Source organism: Equus quagga, chromosome 14, assembly GCF_021613505.1.
Source record: "Equus quagga isolate Etosha38 chromosome 14, UCLA_HA_Equagga_1.0, whole genome shotgun sequence".
Lineage (NCBI taxonomy): Eukaryota > Metazoa > Chordata > Mammalia > Perissodactyla > Equidae > Equus > Equus quagga.
Genome location: NC_060280.1, coordinates 88748965 through 88762706, shown reverse-complemented (window position 1 = coordinate 88762706; position 13742 = coordinate 88748965).

Sequence of the window (13742 nt, the reverse complement as noted above, 5' to 3'; positions counted from 1 at the left end):
AAAAAAAAAAAAAAAAGGAAAACCTAGCTGAACCTTGAGCTCATTATAGTCAGTGAAATAAAGCAGTCACAAAAAGATAAATACTGCACAATTCCACTTATTTGAGTTATCTAAAGCAGTCAAACTGTTAGAAAAAACAGTGGTGGTTACCACGGGCTAGTGGGAGGAGGGAAAAAGAGCTGTTCAGTGGGACTAGCGTTTCACTTTTCTCAGATGAAAAATTTCCGGAGATCTGTGGCACGACAATGTGCATGCAGTTAACATACTGTACTGTACACCTAAAAATGATCAAGATGGCAAATGCTATGTGTTTCTTACCAAAATAAACAATAAACCATTCATAAGGTAAGGCTGAGTTAAAAAAAAAAATTTTCTGCCACCATAACAAAAAAAGCACCAGAATGGAGTTACAAATAAAAGGTATCACAAAATTTACAAGCGAATGTCTTTGTAAACACACACGTAAACTATAGTCCCCCAAAAGCTGGTGGGGAGGGATCGACCTGGCCAGAAATGGACCTCAAACCCCCTGGTTGCTCTGGGATACTCACGCTTGGCAGGATCCAGGAGGACTGAAATATTAACACTAAAATTGATAGCTAGTAATTTTTTTTTTTTGAGGAAGATTAGCCCTGAGCTAACTGCTGCCAATCCTCCTCTTTGTGCTGAGGAAGGCTGGCCCTGAGCTCACATCCGTGCCCATCTTCCTCTACTTAATGTGTAGGACGCCTGCCACAGCATGGCTTGCCAAGCGGTGCCATGTCCACACCTGGGATCCGAACTGGCGAACCCCAGGCCGCCAAAGCGGAACGTGCGCACTTAACCACTGCGCCACAGGGCCAGCCCCAACAGCTATTAATTTAATATTGAATCAGCACTTATGTACCATACCAGGCTCTTAAGAGGAGTTATCTAATTTCATCCTTAACAACCATAAGGAAGGTGTCAGGACCCCATTTCCCATGGCCTAGGGTACTTGTCACAAAGGATCTGGCTCAGAGGTTGCTTACCCAAGATCGTAGACTCAGTAAGCGAAAGGGAACCATGAATGCAGGTGTCTTTAGCTCCAGGGCCTGAATATAAAACAGTGACCCCAGCGTTGGCCAGTTGTCAGGCCCTGGGAGGCCAAAGGGATGGCACTGAAGGAACTTGACCAAGGAGGGGGGCAGATACCAGACAATCTGGCCAGAGTGCGGCAGCTCAGGCCCCGTAGACCTGTCTGAAGCCAGCCTCTGGGCCCCTAACCATCCTTAGGACAAGGGGTGCTCACAGGATGTGAAAGAGGGGAGACAGCAGGCAGAGCTGCTGTTTCAGGGCCTCAGCACGCGGAAGAGCAGCTGAATATAGTGGACGTTGCTCTCAGGTGGATGGTTAGTCTTTGTCATCCGTTTGTCAGAGGGATGATTCGATCCATTCTACAGATGGGGCAAGGGCTCAGGGACCTCAAAATTTGCCCAAGCTGCTGCCAAAGCTGAGCTTCCAGCCCAGCTGATCTGCTCTCAAGTTGCTTGGGGGCAAAAAGCCAGGCACCAGCTTGAATTCCTCTCCTCTCCTCCCTGACGGGCAAGAGGTGAGCAATCGATTGCTTTTTCATCTGAAATACAACCCGGGTCTTTCTGCTTATCCACTCGGCTGACTCCCCAACCCAGACCACATCGTCCCTCCACCACTCGCCTGGACTATTCCAGCAGCCTCTTCCTGGTTTCCCTGGTCTGCCAGACTCCAGCATCCAGGGAGCTTCAGAAAAAAAAAGGCGGGGGGACACAGACCCTTCTCTTCTCTTCCCCACCAAAACCTTCCAAAACTTCCCATTGCCCTTGAAATAAAATCTAAGCATTTTACTCCACTTACAGCATCCTTCCTGGATGCATCTCATTCCCCCGCAACCCCCCTCACTGAGCTCCAGCTTCATTGACCCACTTTTAGTCTTTCAAGCTCTTATGTGCCCCCGGGCCTTTGCTGTCACTTCTGTGCAGACCCCTGTTCTGGGAGATTCACATAGCTCCAAGGTTGCCGCTACCCAGAGGCTCCCCCCTGAACCCCTGGAAGCAACCCCTCACCCCAGTGTCTCTGTCCTATTACCCTGTTCCTGCACAGTGTTTCCCCCTGTCAGAGAATCTCTTATTTACTGTCATCATAGTCTGTCTATTTCACTAGAACAGGGGTCAGCAAATTTTTTTCTATAAAGGATTAGTAAAGAGCCAGCCCTCGTGGCCTAGTGGTTAAAGTTCAGTGGATTCCGCTTCGGTGACCCAGGTTCAGTTCCCGGGCACAGAACCACACCGCTCATCTGTCAGTAGCCATCCTGTGGTGGCGGCTCACACAGAGGAACCAGAAGAACTTACAACTATACACAAGTATGTACTGGGGCTTTGGGAGGGAAAAAGGAAAAAAAAAAGGAAGATTGGCAACAGATATTAGCTTAGGGTGAATCTTCCCCTGCAAAAAAAAAAAAAAAAAAATCAGTAAATATTTTAGGTTTTGTAGGCCACATGTTCTCTGTTGCAAGTCCTCAATGCTGCCATTGTAGCATGAAAACAGCCATAGACAATACATAAAGGAATAGATATGGCTGTGTTCCAATAAAACTTTATTTACAAAAACAGATGGTGGGCCAGATTTAGCATGCTGACTCCTGCACAGACTACAAGCTCATAGGGCAAGGACCTGGTCTGCCTCCCTCACAGCTGACCCTCCAAAGGCCCACTTAGTAAGAATCTAAATATTGGTTGAGTTAATATATAGGACTTGGTGAGGGGGTCTGGTCCCATGGCCTAATAGTTAAGTTCAGCATGCGAGATAGACTTCAGTGGCCCTGGTTCAGTTCCTGGGCACGGACCTTTACCACTTGTTGGAGGCCATGTTGTGGCAGTGACCCATATACAAAACAGAGGAAGCTTAGCACAGATGTTGGCTCAGGGAATCTTCCTCAGCAAAAAAAAAAAAAAAAAAAAAATCTCTCTCACTCTCTCTATAGGACAGGGGAGGTAGCTGATGGGTGCCTGATGCAGAGTGAAGACACAAATGCTGGTAGGTATGAAGCTGTTTTCTCCCCCACAACAATGGATTTCCATTTCACAAAAGGGAAACTGAGGCCCAAATCAGCTCAGGTTGCAAAGCCGAGTTTGTCTGTGGTCCCCAAGTCACCTGCTTCACTCAATTCTCCTGACCACTCGAAATTTCACCCTGAAATTTCCGAAAGGGCTGGAAGGGATGCTGAGGGCTCCCAGGGGTCTCCAGAGCAACTGGATGGACCACCAGAGACCCCCACCTCGAAATGGGCTCATCCCTTGAGAGAAGGGCCTGGAACTTCCAGAAGAAGTCAGGTTTGGCTCTTATGGGCATTTTCTCGACCTCCGCCTGGTGGCCTCTAAGGCAGTGTTCACAAACCGCTCACGTGAGGGACTCGTCAGGCCACACTCCCTGCTTCCCAGGCCACATTCCAGCCTCCAGCTGGAGCGCCATCCTCCAGAGGCCAGGGGAGGCCGGGGGTCAGCCCCAAGCACCAGGGCTAGTGGCGAGACGGCCACGTGTCCTGCGCCATGGTCAGTCAGAAGGCCAGAGCTGAGTCACGCCACAGGCTGGAGCATTAGTCACGGCCGCTGAGCTCCCGCTTGGTGCCAGGCCCAACAGAGGCCCTGGGTGGCCACAGCAGCACTCAAGGCTTCAATGGGGACACTCTGCCACTCTCACCCCAAACAAGGGCCAGGCAGGAGGACCACCAGGGCAGGCTCGAAAGCTCCCTCTCGGGGCTTGAGTGACCAGTAGTCAGATCTGGGAAACCAACGCTGGGGTGTGCTGGGTGGCCCCGCCTGCTCCTTGCAGAGCCCTTGAACAGCCTGATGGCTTTCTGTTTGGGACCACAGGAGGCTTGCTGCCAAGCCTGGTGGGTTTTTCCTTCCAACAACCCTTAAATGAGTTAGCTGATCTGCCCCTCCAAGGCCACCGCCTCAGCCCAGGTTACCTTTACCTCTCTCCTGGACATCCACCCCCAGCCTCCTTCTGGGGCTGCCACTCAGCCCTCTCGAGATCTATTCTCCACACAGCAGTGAAAGGGACCTTCTCAGAATCCAGATCTGATGTCACCACCCCGCCCATTGTACACACCTGAATCGCTTCTCGGTGCTCTTAGAGTAAACCCCCCCCCACACACATACCTAGCCGTTCCCACATCACCTTTTGTCACTCACACCAGCTGAGCCACATCCTGGACATTCCCAGCCCCTTTCTGCCTGAGGCCTGTGCTTGCCAGCCTCTAAGAGGGCCCCCAACCTTCCTCTCCTCTTGGTATTCACGCCCTTGTGAATCAGGGCCAGTCTGTGTGGTCAAGAGAATATGGCGGACGTGACGGTGCGTGACTTCCAGGGCTAGGTCATAAGAGGCCTGTTCTTGTGGGGGAAGCCAGCCGCCATGTTGTGAGGATGCGCAAGCAGCCCTGTGTGGAGGCCCAGGGGAAGAGGAGCCAATCTGTCAGCCATGTGAGTGAGCCACTTGAGAAATGGGTCCTCCAGCCCCAGTCAGGCCTTCGGATGATCGAAGCCCCGGCTGACGTCTGACTGTAACATCCCAAGAGAACCACAAAAACCAGGAGAGATAATACACGAGTGGTGGTGTTCTAAAAGCTCCGCCAGACTTTGGGGCTTTTTGTTGTGCAGCCATGGATAATTATTGCAAGGTTTCTGCACTTGCTGTTCCCTTAGCCTGGACAGCCCTCTGCTCCATGTGCCCACTTCTCCTGCTTGGAGAATCTCTAATCATTCTTCTTATTTGTTTGTTTTTGTTTTTGTTTTTGAGGAAGATTAGCCCTCAGCTAACTACTGCCAATCCTCCTCTTTTTGCTGAGGAAACCTGCCCCTGAGCTAACATCCGTGCCCATCTTCCTCTACTTTATATGTGGGACGCCTACCACAGCATGGCGTGCCAAGCGGTGCCATGTCCTCACCTGGGATCTGAACCAGCGAACCCCGGGCCGCCAAGAAGCGGAACGTGCAAACTTAACCGCTGCACCACCGGGCCGGCCCCCCTTCTTCCTATTTTGGCTCAACCATCACCTCCTTCAAGGAGCCTTTCCTGACCTCTCCCAGCCCTAGCAGGTGTCCAGTAGGCTCTTAAAACCACAGCCCTTTCTCTCAGAGCCTTTACATCAGCTGGTGATCCCATATTTTGGGGAGACACTTTTATGTTGGACACACCCCACTTATGCCCAGCACCTAGCAAAGTGCCCAGGATGTAGTTGGCACACAAGACTTATGGAGCCTGCATGGGTGAGAGTGGGATGCTATTCTCCCCGCATTAAATGCTCAGCCTGCCAACATCCTTTAAAATGAGAAATGCACATACTCTTTTCTTCAGCTATTCTATTTCCAGGAGTTTCTCCTAAGATCTACTCACACACGTGCACAAAATGAGAAGTGGACACAGCTCTTCACTGAGCCTTGTCTGTAGTAGCAAGAGGCTGGGCAGAACCCAGCTCTCCATCAGGGGCATTAGCTAAAGAAATTGTGTTCCACACACACAATGACAGACCCCACAATAACAAAAAACAAAAGGATATTTTTCCACATAATATCAAAGACAGTATTTCCTATCTAAGTAAAAAAGAAATAAGCAAGATGTAGAACAGAATGCATAGTGTGCTAATGTGTACGTAAAAAAAAGTGGGTGACAACTATGTGTATGTACATTTTTATACATAAAACCTTGGGAAAGAAACAAGAAGTGGATAACTTCCTGGTATAAGGAATGTTAACTAGCAGGGTGGGAGCCATGGGCAGGAAGAGGAATTTTCTGAGCATCATTGCCCTTTTGGAATGCTGGACCACGTGGCTATGTTATATACGGCAGAGCAGCAGGGAAAAGACGGTCTTGCAACCAGGGGTGCTGGGTCCTTGGATGGCCGTATGGAAGAAAGTGAACCTTGATCCCTACCTCACACCATATACAAAACTCAACTCCAGCCGTCTTGCAGATCTAAACGGGAAAGCAGAGTCAAGAAGGCTTTTAAAATAAAACAGAACTTCTTTGAGACTTTGGGATAGGCAAGTGTTTGTTGTTGTCTTTTTTTAACAGGACACAAAACATGTTAATCACAAAGGAAAATACTTTAGGCCCTATTAAAGTAAATTTGTTTGTCAAAAGGTACCACTAAGAGACAAGCCACAGACATATGTTTGCCAACCCAGAACTTGTATCTATGATACCATAGGACTCCTTCAAATTAATTAAAAAAAAAAAAAAAAAAACGGGGCCAGCCCCGTGGCCGAGTGGTTAAGGTCGCGTGTTCCGCTTTTGGCGGCCTGAGGTTTCACTGGTTCAGATCCTGGGTGCGGACATGGCACCACTCATGAGGCCATGTTGAGGCAGCGTCCCACATTGCACAACCAGAGGCACTCACAACTAGAATATGCAACTATGTACTGGGGGGCTTTGGGGAGAAGAAGAAAGAAGATTGGCAACAGATGTTAGCTCAGGTGCCAATCTTTAAAAGAAAGAAAAAACATTAATAAAAAAGGGATTGCCTTTCTTTTTTCTTATTAAGTAGAAAAAAAGAGTTGAACAGGCACTGCACAAAAGAGAATATCCAAAGGGCCAAGACTCATATGGAAAGCCACTCAACTTCATTAGTCATCAAGGAAATGCAAAATGAAACCTCAATGAATGTCATCTTCCTCACACACCCACCCACCCCACGATGGCTAAAATGAGAAGACCAGAACTCTCCTATGTTGCTGGAGGAGTCCAGGATGGTACAGCCACTCTGGAAACAATTTGACAATCTCTAAAGCTAAACATCCTCTCGCTCCGTGACCCAGCAATTCCACCCATGAAATAAGTACTTGTAGCCACCAAATGACTCAAAATGTTCAAAAATGTTCACAGTGGGCTGGCCCAGTAGCGTAGTGGTTAAGTTTGCGCTCCGCTTTTGGTGATTTGCAGGTTCAGATCCCTGGCTCGGACTTACACACTGCCGCCTGAGCCATGCTGTGGCGGCATCCTATATACAAAATAGAGAAAGATGGGCACAGATTTTAGCTCAGGGCCAATCTTCCTCACACACACACACACAAAATGTTCATAGCGGCTTTATTCACAATAGCAGAAAACTGAAGACCACAAAAATGTCCACGCACAATAGAACAGATAAACAATTACCTATTCACACAATGGAATACTATACACAGGGGTCACAAAGTTTTTCTGTAAAGGGTCAGATAGTAAACGTTTTAGGATTTGGGGCCACACTGTCACGACAACTCAACTCTGTCATTGTGGAGTGAAAGCAGCCGCAGACAATTATGTCAACGAGTGGGCACGACTGTGTTCCGATAAGACTTTATTTACAGACACTGAAATCCCTACTCTTGAATTGAATTTCATATTATTTTCACATGTCACAAAATATGTTTCTTCTTTTTTTCCTCCCCTAACCACTTAAAAGTGTAAAAACCATTCTTAGCTTATAGTCTGTAGAAAAACAGGCTATGTGGTAGATTCGGCCCTCGGGCCGTAGTTTGCAAAACCCTGCTGCTCAGCAAGGAGAATGAGCGCCCTACAACTCGATGCAAAAGTACAGACGAATCTCAGAAACATGACACCACATGAAAGAAGCCAGGCATGGGGGTACACACTGAGTGATTGCATTTACGTAGATGCATTTACGCTCTCCACTTCTCTCACCCGCTTCAAGCTTGGGCCTCCTTCCTTCCTTCCTTCCTACCTCCTAAGACACATATGTCCTGCCTTGTCTCCCTCAGTCCACTCCAGCCCTCTCCAGCCTGCCTGCGTCCTGGGGCCACCACCCAGCCACCAGGTCCTAGAGAAAAACAGCAATCAGACCTCGGGGAGTCACCCACCTCCTGGCACATGAAGTGACAGCACACGGCGTCGGCTCCTGACCTGCAAAGTAAAACTTTCCTTACCACACTGAGCAGGGATGCAAACCGGGCCTGCTCTGGCCATTAAATCAGAGGGACGACGCGTGAAGCGCCTCCTCCCCGGAAATGAGCGCTAATTGACCGCCACTGCCTCTCTCACGGCAATCACTAAGTTATTAAAACTACCTGGCCAGGAGACACAGCCGGAGAGTCCTGAATTGGGGCTTTGGGGATGTCTCAAGAAGTTTCCTCATTCTCCCAGCTGTGACGGAGGAGTCTTAAACCAGGTGACCAAGTGGAAGGAGCCAGAAGGGCACACACTGTTCCTCAACCTGGACATTACTGACATTTGGAGCCAAATGTCCTTTGTTACGGGAGACTGTCCTGAGCATTGCAGGATGGCCAACGTGATCTCTGACCTCTACCCGCTAGATGCCAGGAGCACCCCACTCCCAGGCAGGACAACTGAAAATGTCTCCAGGCATTGCCAATTGTCCCCTGGGGGTGTGGAATCTCCCTGGCCGAGAATGATGGATTTAGCCCCATGGAAATGACAAAGCAATGACCCTGCCCCAGCCGTATTTCCTCTGGGCAACATCTTGCAGCCTAAAATCACCCCCAAACCAGCGTTTTTGAAAAAAATAAGTCATGGATGGTTCACCTCTGCAGGGGCTCAGAGTAAAACTGCAGAGTCCTGGGCCCCGGAGTCAGATTCTCCAGGCCCTGGAAGGGCCCAGGAAGCTGTATTTTCTCACAAGCTCTCCACCTTCAAAAGCTAAAGGTGCATTTGTCCCCAGCTTTATTGAGACAGAATTGACAAATAAAAATTGCGTATATTTAAGGTGTACGATGCGAGGATTTGATATTCGTACACATCGTGAAATGATTACCACAATCTGGCTAATTAACACATCCATCACCTCACTTAGTTATCTTTTTTTTTTAATGGAGGCCACCTTGAACATAACGTTATATAAGTTTCAGGTGTACAACATTCTAATTCCACATCTGTATATGTTACAGCATGCTCACCACCAAAACTCTATTTCCGTCCATCACCATCCAGCTGATCCCTTTCCCCATTTTTCCCACCCTCCAACCTCCTTCCCTTCTGGTAACCCCCAGTCTGTTGTCTGTATCTATGAGTTAGGTTTTGTTCTTTTGTTTGGTGGGGTTTTTTTTTTATTCCACACATGAGTGAAATCACACGGTGTTTGTCTTTCTCCGTCTGACTTATTTCACCGACCAAAATACCTAGTTACCATTTTGTGTGTGTAGATGTCTTAGCAAATTCCAGCTACACAATACAGTATTGTTAACTCTACTCACCACACTGTGCGTTAGATCCTCAGAACATATTCATCTCATACCTGAAAGTTTGTACCCTGTGACCAACATCTCCCCATTTGCCCCACCCCCCAGCCCCTGGCAACCACCATTGTACTCTCTGCTTCTGTGAGTTGAGCTTTTTTAGATTCCACATATCAATGAAATCATACAGTATTTGTCTTTCTGTGTCTGGCTTGCTTCACTTAGGATGATATCCTCCAGGTTCAGCCATATGGTCGAAAATGGCAGGATTTCCTTCTTTATGGCTGAATAATATTCCTCTGAGTGTGTGTGTGTGTGTGTGTGTGTGTGTGATCTTCTTTATTCATTCATCCATTGATGGACACATCAGTCGTTTCCACAGCTTGGCTATTGTGAATAATGCTGCAATGAACATGGGAGAGCAGACATCTCAAGGTGCCAATTTCATCTCCTTTGGATCTATATCAGAAATGGGATTGCTGATCATACGACGGTTCTATTCTTAATCTTTTGAGGAACCTCCATACCGTTTTCCATAGTGGAAACTTCCTAACATTCTCTTATAGATTTACTTTTATGCGCTGTCTCCCCTGCCAGAACGTAAGCTCTCTGAGTGTAGGAATAAAATAGAGCCCCCAATATGTATTTTGCTAGGTTGGGATGACTTTCAACAAGCTTATGGAATTAAAATTTACATACCGCAAAAATTTCACCCATTTTAAATGTAGAAATCAATGGCTTTTAGTAAATTTGCCAAGTTGGGCAACTATCACCACAATCCAGTATTAGAATATTTCCATGGGGCCGGCCCAGTGACACAGCGGTTAAGTTCCCACGTTCCACTTCCGCGGCCCAGGGTTCGCCAGTTCGGATCCCGGGTGCAGACATGGCACCACTTGGCAAGCCATGCTGTGGTAGGCATCCCACATGTAAAGTGGAGGAAGATGGGCATGGATGTTAGCTCAGGGCCAGGCTTCCTCAGCAAAAAGAGGAAGATTGACGGTAGATGTTTGCTCAGGGCTAATCTTCCTCAAAAAAAGGTTATAAATAACCTCTTGCCATACTCACTGGATAGTCCTCAGTCCTGACCAACGCTTGACATGATTGACCATGCCTTCCTTCTTAGAACATTCTCTTTCCTTGGCTTCTATGACATTACATTTTGAGCAATAAATATGTATTGGAAAAAAAAAAAGAATATTTCCCTCACCCCAATAAGAGCCCTCATCTCTGTTTACCATTAATCCCTATTCCTGCCTCCATCCCCAGGCAACCGTGAATCTACTTGCTGTCTCTATAGATTTGCTTCTTATGGGCATTTCATATAATGGAACCATACAATTTGTGATCTTTTGTGTCCGACTTCTTTCACTTCACATAATTATTTTGAGGTTTATCCGTGTTATTGTGTGTATCAGTATTTTGTTCCTTTTTATTGCTGAGTCATATTCCATTGTATGGAGGGACCACATTTTGCTTGTCCCTTCACCAGTTGATGGTCACTGGAGTTATTTCCACTTTCGGGCTACTATGAAAAATGCCACTATGAGTATTCACATACAAGTCTTTGTGCGGACATGTGTGTTCATGTCTCTTGGGTAGGTACCTGGAGTCAAATTCCTGGGTTGTATGGTAAATACGTTTGACTTTGTAAAAAATTGCCAAACTGTTTCCCTAAGTGGCCGTCCCATGTGGCACTTCCAGTTGGGATTATTAACACACCCATTTCACAGGTAATGAAACCAGCTGGGACGTGTCAGATCACTTGCCCACAGTCCAGCTGGCTTGTCAAGGGTTGGATTTGAGATTCGAGTCCGATTTTTCTGACATCACAGCAGGCGCTTTTAATACTTACACCACAATTGCCACTAAGAATGAATCGCATCCACCCGACTTTATTTCCCTTTCTTGAAAGATTTGACTATTCCTGGACAAGATGCTCAGGGAAACGTGGTGGACGTCAGATGTTTGAATTTGGGGAAAACACATCTGCTTTGTAGACAAATGAGAAAAATGGCCAGGAAGTGAGGATGGGGAGACGGATTAGAAAGCCTTTGAATACTGCTAATGAACTGGGTCCAAGCAATAGGCACCCACGGATGATCAAACCACTAGAGGACAGTCAGATAGGGAATTTACAAAGATCAGGCTGATGGATTCTGAACCCTCTGATCGGTCTTAGTCATCAGTAAAAGTGAGAGACAGCCAGCCGTCATGTTCTCCTGGTGGAAGTTTCCAGCACTGCCGATGAAGAACTGAAGCCAAAAATATCAACCTTGAATATGACTGGGGACAGAGGAACAACATTAAATGACATAAGAGGATGCCATCAGCCAACACCCAACTTTGGGAAGGCCTCCAGGGCAAACAAACTGGTTTCTTCAACAAATGAATGATCGAAAAAAAGAGGGAGAGGAAATCTTGTTAAACCTCGTTAAACAAGGTTAAATAGATTTAACTTGGTTCAAAGCGTCATTAACTAAATACCATGTGAGGACCTTGTTTGGATTCTGATTCCAATAAACAAAATGTTAAAAAGAAAGCGGAGACAGATGGGGAAATTTTAACACTGATTGATACTTCTGATAAGGGCGATCACAGTATTGCGGTTAAGTTCAAAAGAAAAGGTGTTGCTTTCTCTTAAGAAGTGGCGTATTTACGAATGAAATGATATGCAGGCCTCTGATTATCTTCAAAATATCCAGTGAGTAATAATTGATTCAGACAAGAATGGATGCTAAATGAGTGAGTTTGACGGGTAATGAGATATTTACAGCCTCAAAGTACCTTCCACAAGATATTTCATAATTACAAAGTAGGAAACACTAACTTTAAAGGAAGGGAACTAGGCAGATACCATCCAGCAATCGAAGTTAACATTGCTGACGATGAGACTAATTGAGAAAGACACATCACTTCTGTGGTTTTTCTGCCGAAAATGCTAGCCCGAATCTAACCATGCAGAAACATCAGACAAACCCAGCTGAAGGACATTCTACCAAAATTCTGACCTGTAGTTTTCAAAAATGTCAAGGTCATGAAAGTTCAGAAACTGTTCTGATTGAAGGAGATTAAGAGGATGGTTGAAGGCAACAAGCAGATCCGAGATTTTCTTCTGCTATAAAGATCAGTCATGGGATGATGTGAAATGTGATTAAAGTTTGTGGATTTCCTGATTTTGATCATTTTCCTGAGGTCATGTAAATGCCTTATTCTTAGGAAACGCACTGAACTATTTAGGTAGGTAGATGGATGGATGGGTAGATAGAGAGAGAGACAGACAGACAGACAGACGGGAGCCTGGAGTGCTAGTAAGTGGGCATCTGTCTTTCTTACGTGTGACCAATTTCCTCTGAAACCCTTTTATTTGAGAGAGAAATCAATTTCTCCCTCTCCCTCTTAGTTAAGTCGATAATATTGTTTTCTGCTGTCTACAGCTGAGCGCAATCTTGATATGATTACTAAAAGAAATATTCCCCAAATCATGAAGTGATCTGTGGAAGCTACAATGTCATTCATAATAATGGCGGCAAGACATGACTTTCTGTGGAAGTGGTGGCATTATGCCCAAAGAACTCAGCTGCTGCAAGGCCGCAGAAACCGGAGCTACAGAATCTAGCATTGTGCTGCCAGTGCCATAGGCAACGGCCACACGTGGCTCTTTACATCTAAATTAATGACAGATCAAATCCAGCTCCTGCATCCCAGGAGCGACATTTCAAGTGCTAAATAGCCACAAGTGGGCAGCGCAGATATGGCGCATTTCCATCACTGCAGAAAGTTCTCTTGGGCAGAGCAGCTCTGGGTTGTGGAGTCTAGAACACTTCTCAGAATATGGTCAGAAGACCACACCCTTCTCATCAGTGGGACACATTGCTGGGGTCACCCATGACCTACTCCCTCAGAATCTCTGACTGCGGAGCTTAAGAATCTGCTTTTTCAAAACTGCAATGACATGTCACCGTACACCCCTCAGAATGGCTATAATTAACAAGATGAGAAATAACAAACGTTGGAAAGGATGTGGAGAGAAGGGAACCCTCATACGCTGCCAGTGGGAATGCAAACTGGGGCAGCCACTATGGAAAACAGTGCGGAGATTTCTCAAAAAACTCAAAATAGAAATACCATATGATCCAGCTATCCCACTACTGGGCATTTATCCAAAGAACGTGAAATCACTAATACAAAGAGAGGGGCCAGCCCCGTTCCATTCTAGGCTCTAAGATTTGGGAGATATCAGCAAAGCAGGTCTTCAGACCAGGATATTAAGGAGGATCAGCTGTGACTGCAACCTTCCATCAAGGACTGCCTGGGCTCGAATCCCAGCCCCTCCACCCACATGCTTTGTGACCTTGGGCAGGTTACTTGACCTCTATGTGCCTCAGTTTCCTTATCTGTCTGAGTCCCATTAATAGTCCCTACATTACAGAGCACAGTACACCTAAACTGTTGCTTCCCATTTTATTTTCTTCACAGCACTTAACACTCAGTGAAATGACCATCACTTGGTTTTGCTTTCATTCATTTGAGCAACACTTATTGAGCACCTGCTGA